We start from the raw sequence: 25314 nt of genomic DNA, 5'->3' as shown, positions 1-25314 counted from the left end.
TATTCTGCCATTGGATTCTCATGGAAGGTGGGAAAGGAAGAAACTCCGAGGCTTTTGAGATTCTGTTTTTCTTCCCCAGGGCAGTGAAGGACATTCCTTGAATCTCTGCTCTGCCTATTTCTCAACCTTGTCTACTTTGAAGGGGTGGAAAATTGTCAACAGTACCACAATGTTCCAAGGAGGAGGCTCTCCTGTGAAAATTACTGAAACTTTGACCTGGAGATCTACAGCACATAGCAGGTAGTGCTTGACTTACAAACATTCGTTTAGTGACTGTTTGAAGTTAAGAACAGCATTGAAAAAAGTGTCATTTTCCACACTTAAGACCATTGCAGCATCTCTATGGTCACATGATCAAAATCTAGATGTTTGGCAACTGGCATGGATTTGTGATGGTTGCAGTGTCCCGGGGTTATGTCATCTTCTTGTGGGACTTTCCAATGAGCAAGCTCAATGGATAAGTCAGATTCACTTAAGAACTATGTTACTATAACTTAACCACTGCAGTGATTCTCTTAACCACAAAAAATCATAAAGTAAGTCAAAATTCACTTAATAACCATCTTGTTTAGGAACACAAGTTTTGGGCTCAGTTGTGGTTGTAAGTCAAAGATGAGCTATAAAGTCCTAAATTTTGATGGGGAAAAAGGTTCAGGGCAAGTCCATTTCTTTCATATCTGTAGAATCATCCAAACTAGGGTGTGTGGTTGCTGACCTGGGGACCCCAAACCAAGCCTAATGTTTATTCCATTCCTTCTTTGTAGCTAGGCCAGCCACTTGAAGCATGTTTGTGTGTGTGAATGTATTATTTGTGAGATTCATTATCTCAAGGAAAAGCCTGGCAAGATGAGAGAAATCTCTGTACGGGGAAACAAGGAGGCTATGAATTGCACACAGGGAGGTAGGCGATGGTTGGGAACTTAGAATGTGGGTAGCTGAAACAAGAATCAGACTGAAGGAGTTTGAAAACCAGGACAAGAAGCTTGTTACTTGCCCCTTCTTTATTGAACATGCTGGGAAAAAATGTCTAGCCTACAATTAGCACACTGTTCCTTCCTCAAAACATGAAAAACAACGTGGGCTGCCTCCACTCCCTTCCTTTCACTAATGGAACTGCCCAGATCTTGTTTATGAACTTCAGGGTTTCACGCAGATGCTTGTGAACAGCCACTTATTAAAACCCAGCATCCTTCAGAAGAGACCAGGGTGGAGTAAGTTACAGCCCACAATCAGCGCTGGTGTTTTCATCCTTTAGATTCAATGAATCATAGGATGAATTCAGATAAGGAGACATAGAGCTGGAGAATTTGAATGGCATTTGGGGAGCAGGGGACTTTCCATCTTGCTATGAGTTCATTGCCTTCATTTACTTAGAATAGAATAGAATAGAATAGAATAGAATAGAATAGAATAGAATAGAATAGAATAGAATAGAATAGAATTCTTCATTGGCCAAGTGTGATTGGACACACAAGGAATTTGTCTTTGGTGTATATGCTTTAGGTGTGCATAAGAAAAAATAAAATACAAGAATCATAAGATACAACACTTAGTAATACTCATAGGTTACTAATACACAATCAAAACATACTAGGAAAACAAATAAAACAATATAAATTGTAAAGGTACAAGCAACACGGTTATAGTTATAAGTGGGAAGAGATAGGTAATAGCAGAGATTCATTTTTTTTTACTACCGGTTCTGTGGGCGTGGCTTGGTGGGCATGGCAGGGGAAGGACACTATAAAATCTCCAGTCAGAGATGATATTTGCTAGTTCTCTGAACTACTCAAAATTTCCGCTACTGGTTCTCCACAACTGGTCAGAACCTGCTGAATACCACCTCTGGGTAATAGGAAGGATGAGAAGAATAATAGTAATACAGTTTTACTAAGTAATTTAACAGTGTTGTGGGAGTTAGTTGTTTAGCAGAGTGATGGCATTCGGGAGAAAACTGTCTTTATGTCTAATTGTTCTGGTGTTCAGTGCCCTATAGCATTGTTTTGAGGGTAGAGGTTGAAACAATTTATGTCCAGGATGTGAGGGGCCTGTCAATATTTTAACAACATTCTTTTTGACTTGTGCAGTATACAGGTCCTCAATGGAAGGCAGGTTGTTAGTAATTGTTTTTTCTGCAGTTCTAACTATCTGTTGAAGGCTGTGTCTGTCTTGTTTGGTTGCAGAGTTTAACAGATTTAACAGATAATCAGAGTTGGAAAGGATCTTATAGGTCATCTAATCCAATCCCTGCCCAAGCACCGTACACCATTTCTGAAAAATGCCAGCCCAATCTCTTCTTGAAAGTCTAAAGTGATGATGCTCCCACAACTTCCGAGGGCAAGCTGTTCCATTGGTTGATTGTTCTCACTGTCAGAAAGTTTTTCCTTATTTCCAGGTTAAACCTCTTCTTGTTCAGTTTCCATCCATTATTTCTGTCTGGCCTATAGGTGCTTTAGAAAATAGCTTAATCCCCTGTGACAGCCCCTCAAATATTGGAAGACTGCCATCCTGTCTCCCCTGGTCCTTCTCTTCACTAGGTACAGATTAGGGTTCTAGATTCAGTCAGGGATCTTCCCAAAATGCAAAGGGGAGCTGAAAATAATGAGAAAGACATCATTTTGATTTGAAATGTGATCTGCAGCCAGGCTGCATGAGTGTTCCAGGCTTCTATGGGGAATGATTGCAACATCAACTATTCTGTGCAGAACATAATACTTTTACCTGGTTCTGGATTTGGTTTAGTTTAGTTCCAAAATACAGGAAGTCCTCAACTTATAACCATTCATTAAATGACCATTCGAAGTTACAATGCCATTGAAAAAAAATGATTTATGGCTGTTTTTCACACTTATGACTGCTGCAGCATCCCCATGGTCGCATGATCCAAATTCAGACACTTGGAAACTGGCATGTATTTATGATCATTGCATCTCGGGATCAAGGGATCAACTTTTTGTGACCTTCTGAGAAATAAAGTGAATGGGGGAGCCAGATTCATTTAGCAACCAGATTACAGGTAGTCTTCAACTTACAACCACAATTGAGCCCAGAATTTATGTTGCTAAGTGAAAAATTGGTTAAATGAGTTTTCACAATTTTTCTTGCCACATTTGTTAAATGAATTACTGCAGTTGTTAAATTAATAACATCACGACTGTTAAGTGAATCTAGTTTCCCCATTGACTTTGTTTGACAGAAGGTCCCAAAAGGTGATCACGTGACCCCAGGGCAGTGAAATTGTCATAAATACGAGTCAGTTGTCAAGTGTTCGAATATACATTGCATGATCATGAGAGGAGAGGGCGGAGTGCTGCCATAGTCATAAGTGTGACAAAGACTCATAGGTCACTTTTTAAAGTGGTGTTGTAACTTTGGACAGTCATTAAGTGAACTAAGTCAAAGAGTACTTGTACTAATTCAGCAACTACAGAGATTCACCTGTGACAAGAAAGCTTATAAAATATGGCAAAACTCGTTTACCAACTTTCTCGCTTAGCAACAGAGATTTTGGGCTCAATTGCAGTCATAAGTTGAGGACTACCTCCACCTTCTCTCAGAAAACAAAGCTTTGAAAAGGAACTGTGACTGAAATGTCCTTTCTTCTTAACTGCTTTCATCTCAAGGGAAATTCAGAAGGAGGAGGGAGGTTAAATCAAAGAGCAGCTTCCTCCAATCTGGCTAAACTACTTCTGAGTGAAGCATATGAACTTCAGATCAGGCATTCAACTTTCTTCTTCCTGATTTCTTTCCTTCCCTTCCTTTTTTTATTGAACAAAACATCAAAAAGGGAAGAAGAAAAATAAAACACAGTTAAAAGCAAAAGGAAAATGAGATTGTTGTGGCATCCTGGGTCTTGTGCTGTTGTCACAACAATAGAACTCAGAAGGTCATCACACAGCCCATGACCCAGGTCATTATACCACAGGAGGCTGATAGACACAGCCAATACCTCAGCCACACATATTCTTACGAAAAAGCCAGCCAATCTGCAAACATCAACTCTATCAACCAATCAAGAAATGATAACAGACCGAGCAAAGCGTGATCGGAGCTGCTCTATAATCTCTATAAATACTGCTGGGGAGGTGTGGTGTGCTGTGTTATAAGCAGGCTGGTTGGCTGTGTTGTTATTTCTTGATTGGTTGATGGAGTCACACACAAACACATACAGATACATACAAAGAGAAGGGGTGAGAGAGATTTAAGAATAAATGCAAATATTTTAAACATCTTAATTCAATATTTCTAATCACAACTCATGTACACAACAAGGGGACAAATACTGAATGCTAGATAGCTAATAAGGGTGCAGCTTTGCTCCGCATTAGGAAGGCTTCTCATTGAGTCCAATGCATCAAGAAAGACACCAAGCCGGTTCAGTCTTGGATGAGCAGCCCCGAGCACGCGCTCAGGGAAGCCCTTTTATTGAACACAAAACGTCACAAAAGAGAGTTCAGCCTACTTTACATGTTAAAAGGGTTGGGGGTCTCAGTGGATATATTGTAGCACCCAATCACAGTGCTTAAGGGATACAAAATAACCAATCCGCGCCTGCAGTCCAGCCAGTAGCCCAAGGTGGGCAGCATCCTTTTGTTCCTGATATCTGCTTTCAGCCTACGTGAGGCCTTGCAGGTATCGAAGACTCCTTTGCCTACGTGAGGCTTGGCATATATCAAAACTCCTTTGCCTACGTGAGGCTTGGCATATGCCCAGGCTGTTAGATGTGGATTCGCTGCTGCATAAGGGGGACTGGCATTTTAATTTTTGAATGTTTTCCGATAGGAAACTTGGTTGCTAGTAACAGGAATTGTGTTGGTTTCTTTTAAGTTGCCTCACTTTGTTCTATTTTGGAAAATAAGTGCAGGAAACCAACAACAGAATGTACGTGTCTCCAGCACTCCAGAAATGATTGGACTTCCATGATATAATTTCCTACCTCTGACATATATTGCTTCTGAACTGTAATTTAATTTAGCTATCACTAAGCTTTCCTGGAAATGAGTTTCAAAATTTACTGTTTCTGCAGCTTCAGGTGCCATTTGCTTATCCTAGAGCAGGCTAGAAAACAGATTCTGCAGATACTTCTAAGCTAGAGGTTGTTTCAATAAACTTACAACTGTTGTTGGACTAAAATTCCCTTTTAAGAGCAACCTGGAAGACCTTTGCAGAAGTGTATTATGATACCATCTCTCATCTAGGGGATTAAAAACATCTGGGAAGCTCCATACTTTGCCTTTTAGGAAGCACTTCATGATAGGGAAAGAAAATCCTTTGATTGATTAAAGAGAAAGAGAGCAGAAGCTAAGAATTTGCACTGCCCCTTCCTTTCAGGAGAACATCAATTCCACCATCCCTGAAGCTGATATTTTCCAAATATGCTAGAAATATCATTGCAATGATTATATATATTTTCTTAAGTTTTCGTGGGTACTTACATGTATGGTCTTCAGCTTTGTTCAGGTATTTTCCCACGTCATTGTAGTTGTGCTTTTAAAGTTGTAGCAACGTTTCGGCAGAATCTCATCTGCCATCACCAGGCTTCTGTATTGTGTTCATCTGTGAGTCAGACTTTCACAGCTGTTTCAGATTTAAATTTGGGGATAGCCTACTGCTGTGCTATAATGTTTTTTTTCTTCATCCTGATTCGTTGGGAGTCTTGGTCTGTGTTTATTGGTCTTGGAGTTTGCTGTGTTCTGCTTGATTGGTATTTCTAATATCTTCTGTCTGTTTTGTGGCTTTTTTGTGTGTCTTGATTGGCTGGCAACATTGTGTTCCTGTATTGGAGGCTTTTAGTGTGGCTTGGCTCCAAGTAAATGGACGGCTATCATTTATTAGGAGGCTAGGTTTGATCTGGGTGCCTGGTTGGGGTGTGTTTGAACTGGAGGTATCAGGGGGGATCTGTCTGTGCCCAGGTGTTTGCCTGGCTTGTGGCGTGGAGATTTTTTTGTTTGTGAGTGCAGGCTTCCAAATAATTGACAGTCTGGTGGAATCATCTCTTTTATTCATGCTTTCAGGTCTTCTTTCAATCTCTATGGCTTCTCTGATAATTCTGTGGCTGAGGTTTTCTATAGTGGCTAGGGTTTTGGTGCTATTGAAGTCGATGTTATGAACTGTTGCTTTCATGTGTTGGACTAATGAAGAAGTGTGTTCCAGGTTTTTGACTGCATTTTTGTGTTCATCCAGGCGGGTACTTATTCTTCTATTGGTCTGTCCATGTATGTGGCAGGGCATGATGCACAGGGGACTTCATATATGCCTTGGTTTTTCAGGTCAATTTTATTTTTGGGGTTTCTTAGGATGGCTGCTATTTTTCTGTCTGTTTTGAAGGCAATCTTGATGTGATGCCTGTGTAGTATCTTACTGATTTTGTCTGTAGTACCTCTTATGTAGGGCAGGACAGCTGTTCCATAGGTCTGTTCATCTTCTAGGTCTCCATTATGTCTCAGTGTGTTTATGCAAATCAAGCCAGTGATTTTGCTTTTGTGGAAGCCATTAGCTGTCAGTACTTTAGTCAGAGTGCATAGTTCAGTCTTTATGTGTGTCTTGTCTGCTAGGCATTTGATTCTGGTGATTAGTATTTTGACCATGGAGTTTATCTGTGCTGGGTGGTGGTGGGATTGGGTGTTGAGGTAGCGGTTGGTGTGTGTTTTCTTCTGGTATATGGTGTGTCCTAGTGTGCCATCTGTTTTTTTGTAGATTAGTACATCAAGGAATGGTAGTTGTTTGTTTGTTTCCATTTCAATGGTGAACTTGATTTTTGGGTTTGTGCTGTTTAGTTGTGTTAGGAAATTGTTTAGGTTTTCTTTTCCATGGGGCCAAATCCCAAATGTGTCATCGATGTATCTTAACCATAGTTTGGGTTTGTGGGTGGCATTAGCTAGGGCTCTGGATTCGAATTCTTCCATGAACAGGTATGCAATGATGGGTGACAGTGGTGATCCCATAGGGGCTCCTTCAATTTGCTTGTATTTTTGTCCTTTGCATATGAGATATGTGTTGGTTAATCAGTGATCTGCTAGTTCCATGAGGTGTTTAGCTGGTTGGTATTTATTTTTGATGATTTCAAGGGTTTCTTTTATCAGGACTTGAGTGAATAGTGAAACCACGTTGAAACTTACAAGCAGATCTTCTTCTTCCACGTGTAGATTTTTGATCATTTCCAAGAAGTGGTATGAGTTTTGTACACGTGAAGCTGCTGCTTCAGCATGGGGCTGTAGCTGCTTTACTAAGTGTTTAGCTAGGTTTTGCAGTGGTGCTCCTCTGGAGCTGACTATGGGTCTGAGAGGTATGCCTTCTTTGTGTATTTTTGCGAGGCCATATAGTTTGGGACATCTGGAAGATTTTTCTCTTGGGATGATTGTCTGTTGGATCTCTTTGCTCATGTTGCTGGTTATAATTTTCTTCTTGGTTAATTTTTCCAGATATGTGGTTGGGTCCATGTTTATGATTTTGTATGTGGAGTCCCAACCAATCAGGATGAAGAAAAAACCATTCTGGCACAGCAGTAGGCTAGCCTGAAATTTAAAACAGAAACGGCTGTGAAAGCTTGACTCACAGATGAACACTATACAGAAGCCTGATGATGGCAGATGAGATTCTGCCGAAACATTGCTACAACTTTAAAAGCACAAATATAATGACTTGGGAAAATACCCGAACAAAGCTGAATATCATACATGTAAGTACCGGCGAAAACTTAAGAAAACACATACACACACACACACACACACACACACACATGTTGTGACTCGGAGGTTTGAACATGCTCTGTCAGAAGACATAGGCTCGAATGATGAGGAAGATCTGGCATTGAGGTTTGAGCCTGCTTTGTTGAGTGACACAGACAGGAGTCAGGAGGAAGAGGAGGACTTGGCTCTAAGGTTTGAGCCTGCTTTGCTGGAAGTTTCAGAATCATCTTCCTCCCCAGAATCTTCCTCCTGATTGTTGCTCAGGTGTTGGCAGATAATCAGGAGAGCGTGCCGGAGTCATTAGCTGAAGATCAAGCCGAGAAATGCTGGTCTGATGCAAGGCAAAGACCCAGGCAGAAACGTGACATACAACGTAAAAGGAAATGTCAAATCAGGGACGGAGAAAGGAGACTGACATGCCCTCAGAGAATATAAGGGGCGTGTTAGCTCTGAATCCCTGTTCAGGTCAACTTGTTTATTTGAGTTAGCAGTTTGGACAAATTATTCTGTGTGGCGTTCGCCTCTGTTCTCCCTCGAGCTGCGAGGATCATCCAGAGAGTGGGAGGTGCTCCAGTCTGCGTCTGTGTAGGCTGAGCTTAATTATTAGGGAACGCTCCGCCCTCTGTCACGTGGTCCCTTGTAGCGTTCCCAGTTTATGCTCAGCCTTTGCAGAGTTAGGCTGTGTGTTTTGATTGTGCTTCCCACTCTTTGGCTGATTCAAGCAGGATAATATTTCAGTTCAGGTTTGATTTAAGCTTTTTATTTCCTTAGCCTCTGCGCATCTGGGGGTGTCTTGAGACTTAGGGGTGTGCGTTTTTGCCCCCAGGGGGCTGAGCGGGCAGCTTAGCAGCGCTTAGTGCTAACCCCCCCACCCCCCCACCCCCCTGCTCTCTGCCGTTTATTTCTTTCTTTCCTGCCTTACTGTCCTGGTGCCTTTCTAAGGTCTGGAGCCTTTTTTATTCTGGTTTCCCCCCCCCACTAACGCCAATTTCAGCATCCTCGCCCTTGTGGCTCGCAGGGACGCACCCGCCCTGAGCCGCCCGCTTTGCCTTTACTTTCGATTTCCAGGCAGCCGCCATTTGGGCGCCGCCTCGTGGCCGGCGACATTTTGCAGGCCTCCTATTGCTGCGACGTTCTGCTGGCCCTAGGCTTAGGCTCCCAAGCCTAGTAGGGCTGATCTCTCTATCTCCCTCTCCCAGAGGGAAAAAAAAGCTGTTCTTTACTCTTTACTCTGTTATTGTTGGTGTAAGTGTTGGCTTCCGCAGCAGAACTCAGGGTGGGGAATTAGAAAAGCAGCCACTCCCTCCCTGAGGTGGGGCAAGCTACCTGAGGCCTTGTATTGCTGGCGTTGATTTGGCTGATTGGCTTCTCTTCCTTTTACCAACTGCCAGGTTGTTATTCAGTCTAATACAGAATATCTTCATATTTCCTTACATTGGTAATCCAATCTCATTCAATTGGCATTTTTTCTCTCTCAGATTTGCTTAGAGAGACCTAGCTTCCATCACTGTTGCTGCAGTGTGTTTTCCTGGATCTTTATCCTGGTGGGATATAATTGTACATTAAAAGTCTATATCTGTGGCAGTTTTTAAAATTTTGTTTTTCCTTTTTGGTCATATTTTCAGATTATTCATTGCAAATTCCAAAAGGGGGCGCGGGCCAGTTTCTGGATACCCAGCCTTACCCAGGTCGTATCCTAGGCGTGCCAACTGCCTGTACACATATATATATTTCTATATATTCATATTGATACTTCTGTTGTTTTACCATGGCAGATGATAACCCTAACTCCCGCCATTCTTTGAAGGCGAAATCTAAGTCCCATCATGTGCGCAGACAGGCTAAGGAAACCTCCCAGGAGACTTCTAAGGCCTCTCAAAGGGACGCCCTAAGGCGTCATAAGGCACTAGAGAGGGAGTTCGATGGGCACTCTAGGATGACTCAACCATCACCCCCAGCCGCCCCTTCTACTTCCAGGCACCCCCCTCCAGTTTGTTCCCCTCTCTCCAGGCACAGCTCATCCCAGGAGTCTCACGCCCCTGGACCAGCTACCAGCCGGATGCCTGAAGCAACCTTCACTTCCACGGCCGCTGGCCTGAGACAGGAGGACCCGCCCACAATCGAGATGCCTGAGTACATGAGAACTTGGATGGAGCAGGCTATTCGAGGGGATAGCTCAAGGCATGCAGCAGATGGCCAGATCAAGCCTTCCTCAGACGGCTCCTGCGCAAGAGCCAGTGCCAACTAGGTCCATGCTCACCCTGGACCCTGCTCCTGGTCAGGTACCCTCCCGGGGGGCCAGCCCTCTTCCAGAAAGGGAACCGGAGGAGGGAATGGAAATTTTAGACCAATACAGGGAGGAGGAGGAGGACCTTGAATGGGGATCCACCTTCCATGGGGAACCCTTTTCAGATTTAGACCCGATGGAAGCAGAGTTGTTGGAGGACAAGGGCCTTACCCCCGACCAGCCTTCCTTTGTGGGGTTATTCAAGCCCCACATGTTTAAGTCCATCTTGTTCAAGGCCAAGAACACCTCGGGCCTGGCCACTCAACTTCCCCCTGTCCCCCACTCCTCTGGGGAGGAACAGGAGGACACAATGTTCAAGTAGCCCATGGTGGCTGAGGATGTGATTCCCGCTCCTCCCATTTTCCACGATCTGGTTTCCAACCAACTGGGTTTTACGGGGGCTCCTCCGGCCCCATCCACACAGGATAAGAGGTTCTTTAACCTCAAACCAGGTTTCTGCTTCCTCCTCAATACCCTGGAGGTGGATGAGCCCATTGTTGGTCTCGCCTCTTCCTCCTCCCCGAGTGACCCCCTGGAGGCCCTCAAACCCGAGGATAGGAGGTCTGGAATTGGCCTTGCGTCGGGCTCATCTAGCCGACGCCTGGGCAATTAGATCGGCCACCGCAGCCTCCTTCTTTACCAGGTCCTCTATCCGGTGGCTCCATCAACTGAAGGCCCACATCCCTCCATCCAATACACGGGCGCTGCAGGACATAGCCAAAATCACACCGGCGGCAGAGTTCTCAGCTGATGCCACGTACCATTCGGTTAAATTCGCCTCCCGGGCATTAGCGTCCCAGGTCACTGCCCGCCACCTGCTCTGGCTCAAACCATGGCAGGTGGATGTGAAGAACAAGGTCAAGCTGGCCTCCGCCCCCATTAAAGGGGAGAAGCTCTTTGGGCCGGCCCTGGACCCTCTCTTGGCAGAAACTAGGGGAAAGAAGAAATTCCTTCCTCCTCTTTTTCGGAGGCCTGACTCCCTAGCCCCTCAGTCCTTTCGAAGAGGATCCTCCCGGTCCTTCTACCAGTCTCCCTTCCCCCCCAGGTACCCGAGACCTCCCTCGTATAGAGCATCATATTCCCAGGATCGTTCCGACTTGAGCGATCGAAATAGGAGGGGCGGAGGATTTAAGCGTCCCTTCAGGGGTTCTGGGGGGGAGACCCTTCCAGCGCTCCAAATGAATCCTGTCTTTTTTCCCCCATTGGTGGTTGGCTGAGGCATTTCGCCGACCAGTGGGATTCTACCACTTCCGACAAATGGGTCAGGGACTCCATCAGGTTTGGACTCGCTCTGGAGTTCAACTCTCAACCTCCCGAGTTCTTCATGTCATCTCCCCCCTCTAGGGACCCCTCCAAATGCAATTTAATGGATTCGGCCATCCATCACTTACTCTCCATCCAGGCCATCCAGCCAGTTCCCCCCTCTCAGCGAGGGCAGGGTTTCTATTCCCACCTCTTCGTGGATCCCAAGTCCTCGGGGGGATGGAGGGCTATCCTGGACCTCAAACGGCTCAACCGCTTCCTAACCCCCCGCAAATTCAAAATGCACACCCTCCAATCCATTTTGCAGGGTACCAGGCAAGGAGATTGGCTATCTTCTATAGACCTCTCTGAGGCATACCTCCACATCCCAATTCGGCCTTCACACTCTAAATTCCTTAGATTCTGTTACAATCACCATCATTTCCAGTATGTGGCCCTTCCCTTTGGGTTAGCCTCCGCTCCCAGAGTTTTCACTAAGATCCTCGCGGCCCTGGCAGCTCGCTTAAGGGACTGCCCGGTCCGTCTCCACTGCTATCTGGATGATATCCTCATCCTGTCCCATTCACAATCCCAAGCAGAGCTGGACACCAAGACTACCCTCTCCGCCCTCCACGCCCATGGTTTTCTGGTCAACCAAAAAAAGAGCCAACTGGTCCCTTCTACCCGAATTGCCCACTTGGGGCCCATCATTGACACGGTGCAGGAAAAAGTGTTCCTTTCCCCGGAAAGGCTCCAGAGTATTCGAAATTCAATTCAGGTTATTCGCCGATAAAAGAGGGCTTCTCTGTTAGATTTGTCTAAATTACTGGGAAAAATGGTTTCATGCATCTCTATTATTCCTTGGGCCCGTCTTCATACCAGGTCCCTGCAGTGGCTCCTGCTTCCGTTTCAAAGGTCCGGCAGAAGCAACTCAAAATCCTCCATCAAGGTACCTCCAAAGATCCTCTCATCTCTCCTCTGGTGGACCAACCCTGCCATCAACAGGGGTCATCTCTTCAAAGATCCCCAGCGTCTCGTCATCACCACAGATGCCAGCCTGAGCGGCTGGGGCACTCACATCCAGTCCCTTACAACACAGGGCAAATGGTCCCATGCAGAGCGGGCCTGCAGCATAAACTGGCTGGAGCTCCACGCCATCCACCTGGCCCTGCGCCACTTCCTGCCTCAGGTAGGCGGGCGGCACGTCCTTATTCTCATGGACAATGTTACCGCCAAGGCCCATGTCAACAGGCAAGGCGGAACCCAGTCTATTCGGTTGATGAGAGAGGCCGAGAGACTCTGCCGTTGGGCAGAGCGTTACCTCCTCTCGATCAAAGCAGAACACATTTCGGGGGCCTCAAACACCCGAGCGGACTGGTTAAGCAGGGCCACCGTGGACCAGTCCGAGTGGCACATTCATCCATCCCTTTTCAGGGAGGTGACCATGATCTTTGGTCTCCCGTTAGTGGACCTCTTTGCATCCCCCCGCAACACCCAGCTCCCTCGGTTCTTCTCCAGATTCCCTTCCCCCGAGGCCGAGAATCACGACGCACTTCGCTGTCCGTGGCCCCCGGGACTCCTGTACGCCTTCCCCCCGTTAGCTTTGCTTCCCAGGGTCATTCAGAAACTGATCCAGGAGAAGGCAGATCTGATTTTAGTGGCCCCCTATTGGCCCAGGCGACCGTGGTTTGCGGACCTCCGCAACCTTCGGTGTCTCCCCGTGGAGAATCCTCCGGACAGGATCTCCTGTCTCAGGGGCCCATTCAACATCTGGAGCCCCAATGGCTCCAACTAACCGTGTGGAGGTTGAGCGGGAAAAGTTGAGGAAGGAGAATTTATCTGACCAGGTCATTAACACGACCCTGGCCGCCAGACGGCCTTCAACCAATCGGATATATGATGCCACCTGGGTCAGCTTCTGCAGGTGGTGCCATTCATCCATGGTCAACCCGCTCTTGCCTTCGTGGCCCAGATTCTGAATTTTCTCCAGGATGGGCTCAAAAAGGTCTCTCACCTAATACCCTGAGACGCCAGGTAGCGGCCCTCTCAACTGTCGTCTCTGGCGACAATCTGGGTTCCCTCTCTCACCATCCCCATAACAGGGCCTTCCTAAGGGGGGCTACTAACCTCCATCCCCCTGTTGTGCACCGGTACCCCACTTGGGACCTTAACAAGGTCCTGGTGGCCCTCACCAAACTTCCTTTCGAACCCATTAGAGAATCTTCTCTCCAAATTTTGACCTTTAAGGTAGTATTCCTGGTGGCAATTACTCGCTCGCCGAATTTCGAGATTGCTGCCCTTTCGGTGAGAAAGGACCTCTGTATCTTCCATTCCGATCGGGTGGTTCTACGCCCCGACCCGACCTTCTTGCCCAAGGTCAATTCAGCCTTCCACAGGGCTCAGGAGCTTACACTCCTGAACTTTTGTCCCAATCCTTCGCGGGAAAGGGAGAAACGATGGCACACCCTAGATGTCAGGTGGGCCCTCTGCATATACATTAACCGCACACAACCCTTTAGAAGGTCAGAGTCTTTATTTCTCTCCTTCCAGCCCAAGTCCTTAGTCCACAAGGTGTCCCCTTCCACCATCGGGTGATGGATCAGAGCCACCATCGCCAAGGCTTATTCGTCTCAAGCCTTGCCAGTTCCCAGTGAGGTTACGGCGCATTCCACCAGGAGTGCGGCCACCTCTGCGGCCTGGGCCACCCAGGCTCCAATCTCAGACATCTGTCGGGCCGCCATCTGGGCTTCCCCCTCCCCTTTCATTAGGCACTATAAGATTGACATCTTTGCGTCAGCTGAGGCCTCGTTTGGTAGGCGAGTCCTCCAGCGGGTCATCGAGGACCCAGGGGAGCTTCCACCCCAGATGGATTCCCTCCCGTAGGACAGCCAAGCTTTGGTATGTCCCACTTTCTGGATGATCCGAGCAGCTCGAGGGAGAATGGGCGTTGGTCTTACCTGACGTGCCATTTCTAGTCGAGCTGCGAGGATCATCCAGTCCCACCCTTTTAAATTTTTTTCCATCTGGGGAACCTTGTTTCAGCCAATGATACTTTAGGTCTAGTTAGATGAGAGTTAGACGACTTTCCTCCTCTCTCAACTTCGCATAAACTGGGAACGCCACAAGGGACCACGTGACAGAGGGCGGAGCTGTTCCCTAATAATTAAGCTCAGCCTACACAGACGCAGACTGGAGCACCTCCCACTCTCTGGATGATCCTCGCAGCTCGACTAGAAATGGCGTGTCAGGTAAGACCAACGCCCAATTTATGGTTCTGCTCGTTATCAGACTTGGCAGGCAGCTTCTGGGAAAACTGCCAAAGATGGATTCAGCCAAAGGAAGTTAACTCTGTCATTCCTGTTCCTGTCTATCTGTGTATTTTCCTTTGGAAATTTGGACTCTCACCTCATGGCTACAGGTGAGACAGAATATATATATATCTTAAGTTTTTGAGGGTACTTACATGTATGGCATTCGGCTTTGCTCGGGTATTTTCCCACGTCATAGTAGCTGTGCTTTTAAAGTTGTAGCGACGTTTCAGCAGAATCTCATCTGCCATCATCAGGCTTCTGTATAGTGTTCATCTGTGAGTTAGGCTTTTATAGTGGTTTTAGATTTAAATTTGGGGCAGCCTATTGCTGTGCCAGAATGGTTTTTTCTTCACCCTGATTGGTTGGGTGTCTTGGTCTGTGTTTATTGGTCTTGGAGTTGGCTGTGTTCTGCTTGATTGGTGTTTCTAATATCTCCTGTCTGTTTTTTGGCTCTTTTTGTCTCTTGATTGGCTGGCAACATTGTGTTACTTTATTGGAGGCCTTTAGTGCAGCTTGGCTCTGGGTAAATGGACGGCTATCATTAGTTAGGAAGCTAGGTTTGATCTGGGTGCCTGGTTGGGGTGTGTTTGAGCTGGAGGTATCAGGGGGGATCTGTCTGTGCTCAGGTGTTTGCCTGGCTTGTGGCGTGGAGATTTTTTTTGTTTGTGAGTGCAGGTTTCCAAATGATTGACAGCCTGGTGGAATCATCTCTTCTATTCATGCTTTCTGGTCTTTTTTTCAATCTCTATGGCTTCTCTGATGATTCTGTGGCTGGGGTTTTCTATAGTGGCTAGGGTTTTGGTGCCATTGAAGTTGATGCTATGACCTGTGGCTTCCATGTGTTGGACTAGTGAGGAAGTGCATTCCAGCTTTTTGACTGCACCTTTGTGTTCATCCAGGCGGGTACTTATTCTTCTATTGGTCTGTCCAATGTATGTGGCCAGGCATGATGCACAGGGGACTTCGTATATGCCTTGGTTTTCCAGGTTGATTTTATCTTTGGGGTTTCTGAGGATGGCTGCTATTTTTCTGTCTGTTTTGAAGGCAGTCTTGATGTGATGTCTGTGCAGTATCTTACTAATTTTGTCTGTAGTACCTCTTATGTAGGGCAGGACAGCTGTTCCATAGGTCTGTTCATCTTCTGGCTCTCTATTATGTCTCAGTGTGTTTTTGTGGATCAAGCCAGTGATTTTGCTTTTGTGGAAGCCATTGGCTGTCAGTACCTTAGTCAGGGTGCATAGTTCAGTCTTAATGTGTGTCTTGTCTGCCAGGAGTTTGGTTCTAGTAATTAGTGTTTTAGCCACGGAGTTTATCTGTGCTGGGTGGTGGTGGGATTGGGTGTTGAGGTAGCGGTTAGTGTGTGTTTTCTTCTGGTATACATTGTGTCCTAGTGTGCCATCTGTTTTTTTGTAGATTAGTACATCTAGGAACGGTAGTTGTTTGTTTGTTTCTGTTTCCATGGTGAACTTGATTTTGGGGTGTGTGCTGTTTAGGTGTGTTAGGAAATTGTTTAGGTTTTCTTTTCCACATTTGTGATTTGGCCCCATGGAAAAGAAAACCTAAACAAGTCTTCTGAAACACCACAAAAGTGACCTGTGTACACTGGCTAATGAATGAAAAGTTCTAATTTAATTTCCTCTTCCCTTCCCATTCCTTTTTCTGTAGCTGAGCAAGTACTTGCTTTCAGTAACCTGCAGACATTTTTAAGTGAACAACAGTGGTGATGATGATGGTAAATGAGGATACAAAATAAATGAGGATACAAAATCTGGACAATCATGACATCACAAAAATATTCAAGAAGAAAAAGATCAACATCATCTTAAATGTAATCTTGGCTCAGAAATTGATTGAGCCGTGGTTCAATTTACTATGGCTTTTTGAATGAAGCACAACTGGTTGGAGTTTCACAATGCAGTACTAAATAACAATTTCTGCTTTATGAACCACAATGGCTGGAATCATACTGCCTTCTGAACCCAAACCAAATCCATGATGGCAAGTTATTTTGAAAGAAATGATAGAAGAAGGGATTCAATCTGAAACCATGAACTATGGTAGAAACCACTACTGGAACTCCCGTTTCCATGTAAGATGGCGAAACAAAGTGTAGCTATTTCTTGAAAGTTCATATGCAAGAAACAAACCCCTTACTGCACTACATACTGAACCCAGATTTATCCTGTTCTTAAACCTCAGGTCACCTTTACCCCACTTTTCCTTTTAAGGAGCTCAAGAGGATGTCAGCCTGAGCTTCCCACGACAGAGGCCAGGTTCAGACCTGCGGAGACCCAGCAGAGTAGCTGAATCACATGCCTTTCAGACATTGCCCTGGGATAAATCTCCCAACTGCATAGCTTGGTGGGTGCATAGCTGTCATGGTTTCCCACTAAAAGAATCTTCTAGCCTTCTGACATCCTGTTTGAAACTAGCCAAACTAGTTCTCCCATTCTCCATAACATCTTTAGATGATAGCTACTTCCTACTGCTGGGGCAAAAGCAGGAGTGCAGGTCATTAAAGAAACACCTCTACCTCTCCTTTTTTTTTTACTTCTCCTTGGTCTAAATCTGTTTGTACTATCTAGGAAAGATGACTCCAGGGCAACAATTACGAAAAGAAACAGAAGGAAGGTGGAGAGAAAAGGCAAGAAGTTTGCACCGAGGGACCCAGACTGTGCCCACATAATGTCTAGATGAGATTGGCTCTGCAGTGGGATGAGGAAACAGACCAAAGTGATATTCAAAAGAACAAGTTTTAACACAAAGGAGTCAATGGCCCATTTAATGACGAGAGAGAAAGGATCTCTGTGCATGCTCAGGTCCCTTTCTTCTTTTCCATTGCTCCAGACACTTCAAGCTGAAGTTGAATAAGGTGCCTCAAGGCAAAACTCATAGGGAGTTAATTCCCACAATGCAGTGCTTTGGGAAGAAGCCAGACTCCCTGCGGCATGGGTGTATCCACAAAACTAGTGCAATAAACTTGTTGAACTTTCAAGTGCAGAGTTAATGAAAATCACATTCTATAGGAATTAAAGGAAGAGAAAATGACTCTCCAATTTCAGTTAAAAAAGGCTTCCCATTTGGCCACATCAAACTTGCAGGAGTTGGATGGCTGCTAGTTATGATTCTTAGGATAAATAAAGCTGGGAAAATGGGGAAAAATGAAAAAAAAAATTAAACTACATATTTCAACTTTGGTGTTGGAGAAGACTCCTGAGAAGGGTCTACAGCAATTCACCACAGCCAACTCTCCATAACCAACCTACCACAACTAACTTGCCACAGTCAATTTGCCATGGCCAATGTGCTGTGGGACAACTTGCCACAACCAACTCACTGCAGGACAAGAGTTACACTAATATCAAAGAAATGGTGGAAGAGAATCATTAAAGAAAAGATGCAAAAGGAGGAACAATATTAAATGTGAATGACAAAAATTAAAATATTTTGAACAATTAAATTGAATTGTTAAATAGCCCCACGGTGAATTTTTCTGCAGCAAGTTGGCCATGGTGAGTTGTCCTGTGATGAGTTGGTCACAGAAAGTTGGCTGTGGCAAATTGTCCCATTCTGCCTGACAATTCTGTCAACAATCATGAAAACAAACCAATAGATCATTAAAGAAATCAACCCAAAGTTCTCACTCAAAGCACAAATGACCAGGTTCAAATTCTCCTACTTCAGATACATGGTATAAAATTCTATCTCTCTGGAGAGGGCAGTAGTGCTAGGAAAGGTGGAAAGAAAAGAAGGAAAGGACAACCAGCAATAAGATTAATAGATTCAGTTACAGTTGTGATGAGTGCACCATTGAGAGACTTGAAATAATATGCTAGGTGTCAGTCCCCATCCATCTTGAATTGGATTTGGGGCTGCCACATGGGAGGAATGGGTACTGTGGGAATGAAAGTAAAATGAGGAGGGAGGATACCACAACAATATTCTTTTGCCAGAGCTCAAGGTCAAGCCATTGGAATTTGAAGGGAAGTGGCTGGACTTGGTGGGAGTTCAGAATAGAGGTGGATTGGAGAGTATGAGGGTAATCAGAAAGGGGACTGGGTGTGAGTTTAATATAGAAGGGGAAAATGCGGGAATTCAGGTTTACCCCAGATGTGCCAATATGACTTCTCTAGTAAATTCTAACTTGGATGGACTTTGTCTCTAAGTACTGAATTGGGATGGAGAGTTTGGTTGGAATGTTGACACTAGCAGAGGTGGTATTCAACAGGTTCTGACCAGTTCTGGAGAACCGGGTAGCAGAAATTTTGAGTAGTTCAGAGAACCAGAAAATACCACCTCTGACTGGCCTTGCCCCCATCTATTCTCTGCCTCCTGCATCCCAGCTGATCAGCTGGGTCTTCTTTTGTTGCACTGCACAGGAGAACGGAGCTGGAAAGCAGGTTAGTGGGGTGGGGAGGGAATGGGATATTGCAGCAACCTTCCCCAGGAATGGGGAGGGAATGAAGATTTTACAGTATCTTTCCCCTGCCATGCTCACCAAGCCATGCCCACAGAACCGGTAGTAAAAAAAAATTACTGGACACATGGAATATATTGTAATAGAGAGAACCAACAGCATCAATGTGGTCACCAGGAGTCAAAAGCAACAATGTCACAAAAAGAATTATATCAAAATCTCCAACACAATTAAAGGGGGGGCGGTTAAGTGAATATTAATTTTTTTGGTGGTAGGGTAGCATTGCTCTAAAAATGAAAACAGAGTAGAGGTAAACAGAATGGAGATAGAGGAGGTAAATCAAATAGATCTTGTAGAAACTGGGTCGTATTCCTTACAAACAAATTTCTGCTCACCTCTTCTCCCCACCACTATATTTTCCACCAAAATGAACCAATTGTGTTTAAAATTAGCTTCTGTAATTATATCTTGGGGTATGAGCAATTGACCTTAGGAAGGGTTTATCCAGTTCGTCCAGTTGATCCAAACTTCCAGTGCACTAGCAGGTGAAAGGACTCTGTATGTTTATGCACAGAGAAATGAAAGAGAATATTTATAGCTCAAGGTTGGAATGAAAGATCCTTGGTGTTTTCTCAGCTTGGTTGTTTTCATGCAGATATTTCATTACCCAAACTACATAATGTTATATCTGGGAGGACGGTTCAAGAACGGAGGCAAGACTCAGATAGTAACTAAAGCTCTTTATTTGTGACTTCAGATCTGAGCAACTAATCCCAGCCGCAGCAGCCCCTTATATAGGGCTGGCTGCGGCTAGGCAGCCAATGAAGGCGATTTGAGTTTGCCGCTCTTGGCAGGGCCAATCGCAGCAGCCCGTTTACTGGCCAATCACATCAGTCTATGGTGACCAATCATGATTGGCTTTCAGCGGGCCAATCAGATTTGCAGGCTACAAGCCTGCTAGTCCGGAACACCCCTCCCCTCTCAGTTCCGTTTAAGGGGTGGAGTAATATACTCTCGCAGGTAAGCAGGTCTTCGCACCTGTCTGCCTGACTTACGCAGTTCCGCTTGACCCTGTTCAAACCCAGGTTCAGATGGGCTGCTTGCTGGATCAAACAGGAACGGTGAACCGGTGTCATGGTTAGGGCTCTCCTCTGGTGCCCCCCGGGGTGATGAAGTCCTCAGCCTCGCTGTTACTGTCATGGCTCCCGGGCTCGCTGAACCTGCCTGGTTGCTGCTTCCTGGCGAAGCGTTCAACTGTCCAGTCTCAGTTGCAGCTGGTGAGTATTGCCAACCATGGTGCGGTGATCTCGGTGTTAGCTCAGAATAAACAGGTGTTGGTTCTAATTCTGAGTTCACTGCTTCCCCTCCCCCTAGTGTCAAAGTTAGGGTCAGGGTTGGAAGATGTGGTTAGTCTGGAGTGCAGTTGGTCAATATGGCGTTTCCATGGTCTGCCATCAGTGGTGAGTAGACGGTAGGAGCGGGGGCCTGTAACTTGAGTTACCTCGGCAGGAATCCAAAGGGGATCCCCAGAAAATTTTTTGTGAAAACAAGGTCTCCTACCTTGAAAACACGGTGCTTGCTGCTGGAACCCAGGGGCTTTTCCGGGGTGTAGGCAGGGTGCAATCAATCTAGAGTTGATCTGAGTTTCCTGGCCATCAGGAGTTCAGCTGGGCTCTTGTTGGTCGTGCTGTTTGGTGTGATGTGTTGTAGGAGCAGCATTCTAGTGACTTTGTCGTGGATGTTGCCTTGATCCATTTTCTGTAGGGTTTTCTTTGTAAACTGAACCATTCGTTCAGCCCGGCCATTCGCCGCAGGATGAGCCGGCGATGTGAGTGCGTGTTGGATGCCCCGTTCCGCTAAATACTGTTCAAAAGCTAAGGCAGTAAATTGGGGCCCATTGTCAGAGACCAGGACATCTGGTAACCCATGTGTGGCGAAGAGTCTGTTCAGTTTTTTAATGACCACCTCAGTAGTGGTTGCTTTCATTTTATTGACCTCAAGCCAGTTTGAGTAGGCATCAACAGTTATTAAGAAGGTGTGGCCTCTCATAGGTCCCGCAAAGTCAATATGAATGCGAGACCAAGGACCCCTGGGTGTTTCCCATTCTGTTGGTGGGGCTTTAGGTGGAGCTGAGTGGTTTTCCTGGCATTTGTTACAAGAGGTGACCCAGGTTTCAATTTGTTTGTCTATACCTGGCCAACAGGTGTAACTTCTTGCCAGCGCTTTCATATGCACGATGCCCGGGTGTCCATTGTGTAGCATTTGCAAGACCCTTTTTTGTAACTTAGTTGGTACAACAACTCGGTCTCCCCACAAAACGCACCCTTTTTGTGAAAAAAGTTCCGTTTGTCTGTTTTTAAACGGCTTAAACAGTTCCTTAGTGTCATAATCTGGCCATCCCCTCTCCACCCAGCCAAGAACTCGTGCCAAACAAGAGTCTCTTTTGGTTTCAAAGGCGATGTCTTGAGCCGTTAGTGGAGGCGATGGCATTGTCTCTATTTGCAGTACCGGGAATGTGGGAGCTGGGTTTTCCTGTGGCTCGGGTAGTGGTGAGCGGCTCAAGGCATCTGCATGGGGAATAGATTTCCCCGGGCGGTACTTTAATTGATAGTCCTAGGCAGCGAGAAATTCTGACCATCGCATCATTCTGGGGGAGAGAATGTGTGGAGTAGGTTTGTCACCCGCCAGGATCCCAAGTAGTGGCTTATGATCCGTTATAATAGAAAATGGTCTCCCATAAACATATTCATGAAATCGTTTTATTGCAGAGACAATAGCAAGGGCTTCCTTATCTAATTGGCTATAGTTTCTTTCTGTTTTTGATAGAGTTCGTGAAAAAAATGCAATTGGTGCTTCTGAGCCGTTTGGTAGGACGTGGCTCAGGATGGCCCCTACCCCAAATGGTGAGGCGTCACAAGTGACAGTCAAAGGTAGTGTCTCGTTATACTGAATTAGTACTGCCTTTGAGTTAAGGAGGTCTTTTACTTGCTGGAAGACGTGTTCCTCCCGACGTCCCCAAATCCAGGATGCCCTTTTATCGAGTAGTCTATGAAGGGGCTCAGCAACAGTCGCCTTCTGGGGTAGGAAGATGTTATAAAAGTTAATGAGTCTCAGGAAGGCTTGGAGGTCGGTTTTGTTTTTGGGTCTTGGGGCGTTTTTGATAGCTGCCAATTTTTTTTCTGTGGGGTGGATTCCTTGCTTGTCAAGGAGGTAGCCAAGAAACTCCACCCTTTCTGTGCAAAGCTGGCACTTTTCCTTCTTAACCTTGAGGCCAGCATTTTTGAACTTCTGTAGGACTGTTCTGAGACGTTTTTCTAATTGGTTTTTTGTGGGTGCTGCTATTAATACGTCATCAAAATAGGGCACGACCCCTTTTATCCCTTGTAATAGTCTCTCCATCAGGCTTTGAAAGATGCCTGGGGCTACGCTTACACCAAACTGGAGCCTGTTGCATTTGAATGCACCACGATGTGTGACTATAGTTTGGGCTTCTGCAGTCTCGGGATCAACTGGCAGCTGTTGATACGCTTGGGCCAGGTCTAATTTTGCGAATATTTTGCCACCCCCAAGTGAATGCAGGAGATGTTGCACAACTGGCACTGGGTAGGCGCTCTGCTGTAGCGCGTGATTGAGGGTGGCCTTGTAGTCACCGCAGATTCTTATGGACCCATCAGGTTTTATGGGGGTGACAATTGGTGTCTCCCATCGGGCGTGATCAATAGGTTCTAACACGCCTTGCACAATTAATTTGTCTAGTTGCTCGTCAATTTTGGATTTAAGAGCAAAGGGAACTCGGCGTGGCTTTAGACAAATGGGTGCTATGTCGGGGCGAAGATTAAATGAAATAGGGGACCCCTTGTACTTGCCTAGGCTTTCGTTGAACACTTCTCGGAAGTCGTGGACGAGAGCCGCCTCCCAGTCATTGTCTTCAGTATGATGGATGCCAGCCATTCCGATTCCTAATGGCGCGAACCACTGAAGACCCAATAGACTTGGCCGGTCTCGGTCTATGACGGTAAGTGGTAGAATTGCCTTATGTCCCTTGAGCGAGACCTGCACAAGGCAGGTACCTGCGACTGGAATCCGGTTGCCTTGATAGTCTTTCAGTATAAGTCTCTGACTGCTGAGGTCTTGGCGTCGGATGTTGGGGATAAGCTGCTTGAGTGTGCTCCAGGATACCATGGATAGTGATGACCCAGAGTCGACTTCCATGTTGCATGGTTTGTTTTCAATCATGACCTCTACTCGGATCTTTTTAGCATCAAGTGATGAAGTGTGGCCGATGGTGATGGTTTGATGAGCCTCCTCTCGTCTGGGGGCATCGTTAAACCTTCAGGGTCTGCTGTACCGGTTCCACTGGTTGCTAGAGCGGTCCCTCTGCATGGAGGTGTTGCCATCATTTCTCTTTGGGCTGCTCCCTCTCCGTCTAGGGCTGGAATTTCTCTCGTTTCTGCATACCTTCGCGATGTGTCCCCGTTTCTCGCAAAAATGGCATATGGCATCTAAGAATCTGCATTCGGATCAGGGATGGTTTTCCCCGCATCCAGCGCATTGGTAGTTGGACTTGCGACCCCGCTGGTCCCGTTGCTCACGTTCTGACCGGAGCCTGTGGACTTCTTCTTCCTCACTGTCTGAGGATGACTCGACGTCTTCGTGATGGGTGGTTGATGTGTACTTGTCTGAAGGTTTCCCAGCATCGTTGGTGGGTTGGCGGTTGGTCCCACTGGTTCGACGCATTTGTGCTGCCGATTTACGAGTGGCTTCGGCTGCTGTGGTGTCTGCTATGGCATCTGCAAGCGAGATGTCTCCCTTGGCCATGATCTTGCTCTGGACAGTTGGGTCTCTGAGGCCAAGGACGATGCGATCTCTCATGGCTTCTTCGAGGTTGGCGAAGCCACACAAACCACTCAGGTTCCTCAGGTCTGCCACAAAATCCCAAAAGCTCTCACCTTCACGTTGGTCCCTCTGGTAGAACTCATGCCTGTGAATGAGAGTTGGCATGGCTGGGGCATAATGGTTGCGCAGGATGGGAACAAGGGTGTCCCAATCCATGGTTTTAACTTCAGCTGGCTTGGCTAAGGCTTTAGCCATCTTAAAAACGGCTGGTCCACAATGGGTTAGAAAAACGGCTTGTTTCTTGCTGGGCATGGCATCTTTGAGGATGTTGGACTCCAGGAACATTTGAAATCTGTCCATGTATGAGTCCCAATCTTCGCTAGCTGGATCGAATGGTTCGGGTGGTATAGCGCTGCTGGCCATGTTGCCGTCGTTGCGCTCTGTCAGCCACGTGCTCCTTCGGCTAGCTCAATTCAATAGCTTCTGTTGCCTCCGCATCCCATCCTCGTCACCAGTGTTATATCTGGGAGGACAGTTCAAGAACGGAGGCAAGACTCAGATAGTAACTAAAGCTCTTTATTTGTGACTTCAGATCTGAGCAACTAATCCCAGCCACAGCAGCCCCTTATATAGGTCTGTCTGCGGCTAGGCAGCCAATGAAGGCAATTTGAGTTTGCCGCTCTTGGCAGGGCCAATCGCGGCAGCCCATTTACTGGCCAATCGCATCAGTCTATGGCGACCAATCACGATCGGCTTTCAGCGGGCCAATCAGATTTGCAGGCTACTAGCCTGCTAGTCCGGAACACATAATATCATCAGTGCTGATAATGAGGATGATAGCTATCTAGTTTGAGTAATGAAATGTCTGCAGAAGAGCTGAGCACCAAGAGCATCAACATTTTCTTGATCAGGAATGCTTCAACCTTCCAAGTCCATTGGAAGGAGAGTGAGGGAAAATGACACATTCTAATCCGGAATTTCCTGGATGAGAAGATTCCCATCATCTACTCAGCTTTGACTACCCCTCTGGCCCATGTCTCGACAGGCCCAGAATGGCTCCACACTGACACTGTAATGAGTCTTTTGGTCCTTGGCCAAACTTTTAATAGAATTTGCTCATTGGTGTGTTTATTGACCAGGCTGAGTATTGATGTATATGTTGTTGACTTGGCAGTGGAGAAGGCAGATGTGAGAAAAAGGACTTTGCGAAAAGAAGAGGAAGTTGGGAAATGAATAGGAAACAAGCAAAATTCAACCTAGAAATATAGGTCCTTCCATTTCAACCAGGCAATGAAGCCATTCCCCAGTTCAGTCTGGAGCTGCCTTAACATTTTGTTTTTTGCTAAATCATGGTAATCATAAGGGCATCCGGTTAAATTTTGCAGCTCAAGCAACATCTTTTAAATAATATTGAACAAAACACAGCTAGTAGATTTTATATGGTACTGTCGTACAACATGGTTTGCAAGACTGATTATTTTTAAACTGAAGAATCCAAATAAAACATGAAAAGCTTCAAAAGTCAAAGCCACA

General features: G+C 46.0%; 1 protein-coding gene across 1 annotated transcript in view; it reads left to right on the top strand.

Moving 5' to 3' along the window:
• Positions 1 to 83: 83 nt before the first annotated feature.
• The window catches only part of ADCY4 (adenylate cyclase 4), a 106147-nt gene continuing 80916 nt past the window's right edge, over positions 84 to 25314 (top strand). Inside the window, 1 exon segment of the mRNA XM_026722154.2 lies at positions 84 to 240. The gene's annotated coding sequence lies outside the window, so the exon portion shown is untranslated.

Source organism: Pseudonaja textilis, chromosome Z, assembly GCF_049901715.1.
Source record: "Pseudonaja textilis isolate UNSWEBS1 chromosome Z, rPseTex1.2, whole genome shotgun sequence".
Lineage (NCBI taxonomy): Eukaryota > Metazoa > Chordata > Lepidosauria > Squamata > Elapidae > Pseudonaja > Pseudonaja textilis.
Note: the sequence above shows the minus strand (reverse complement) of the source record. Positions and strands in the feature narration are given on the sequence as shown.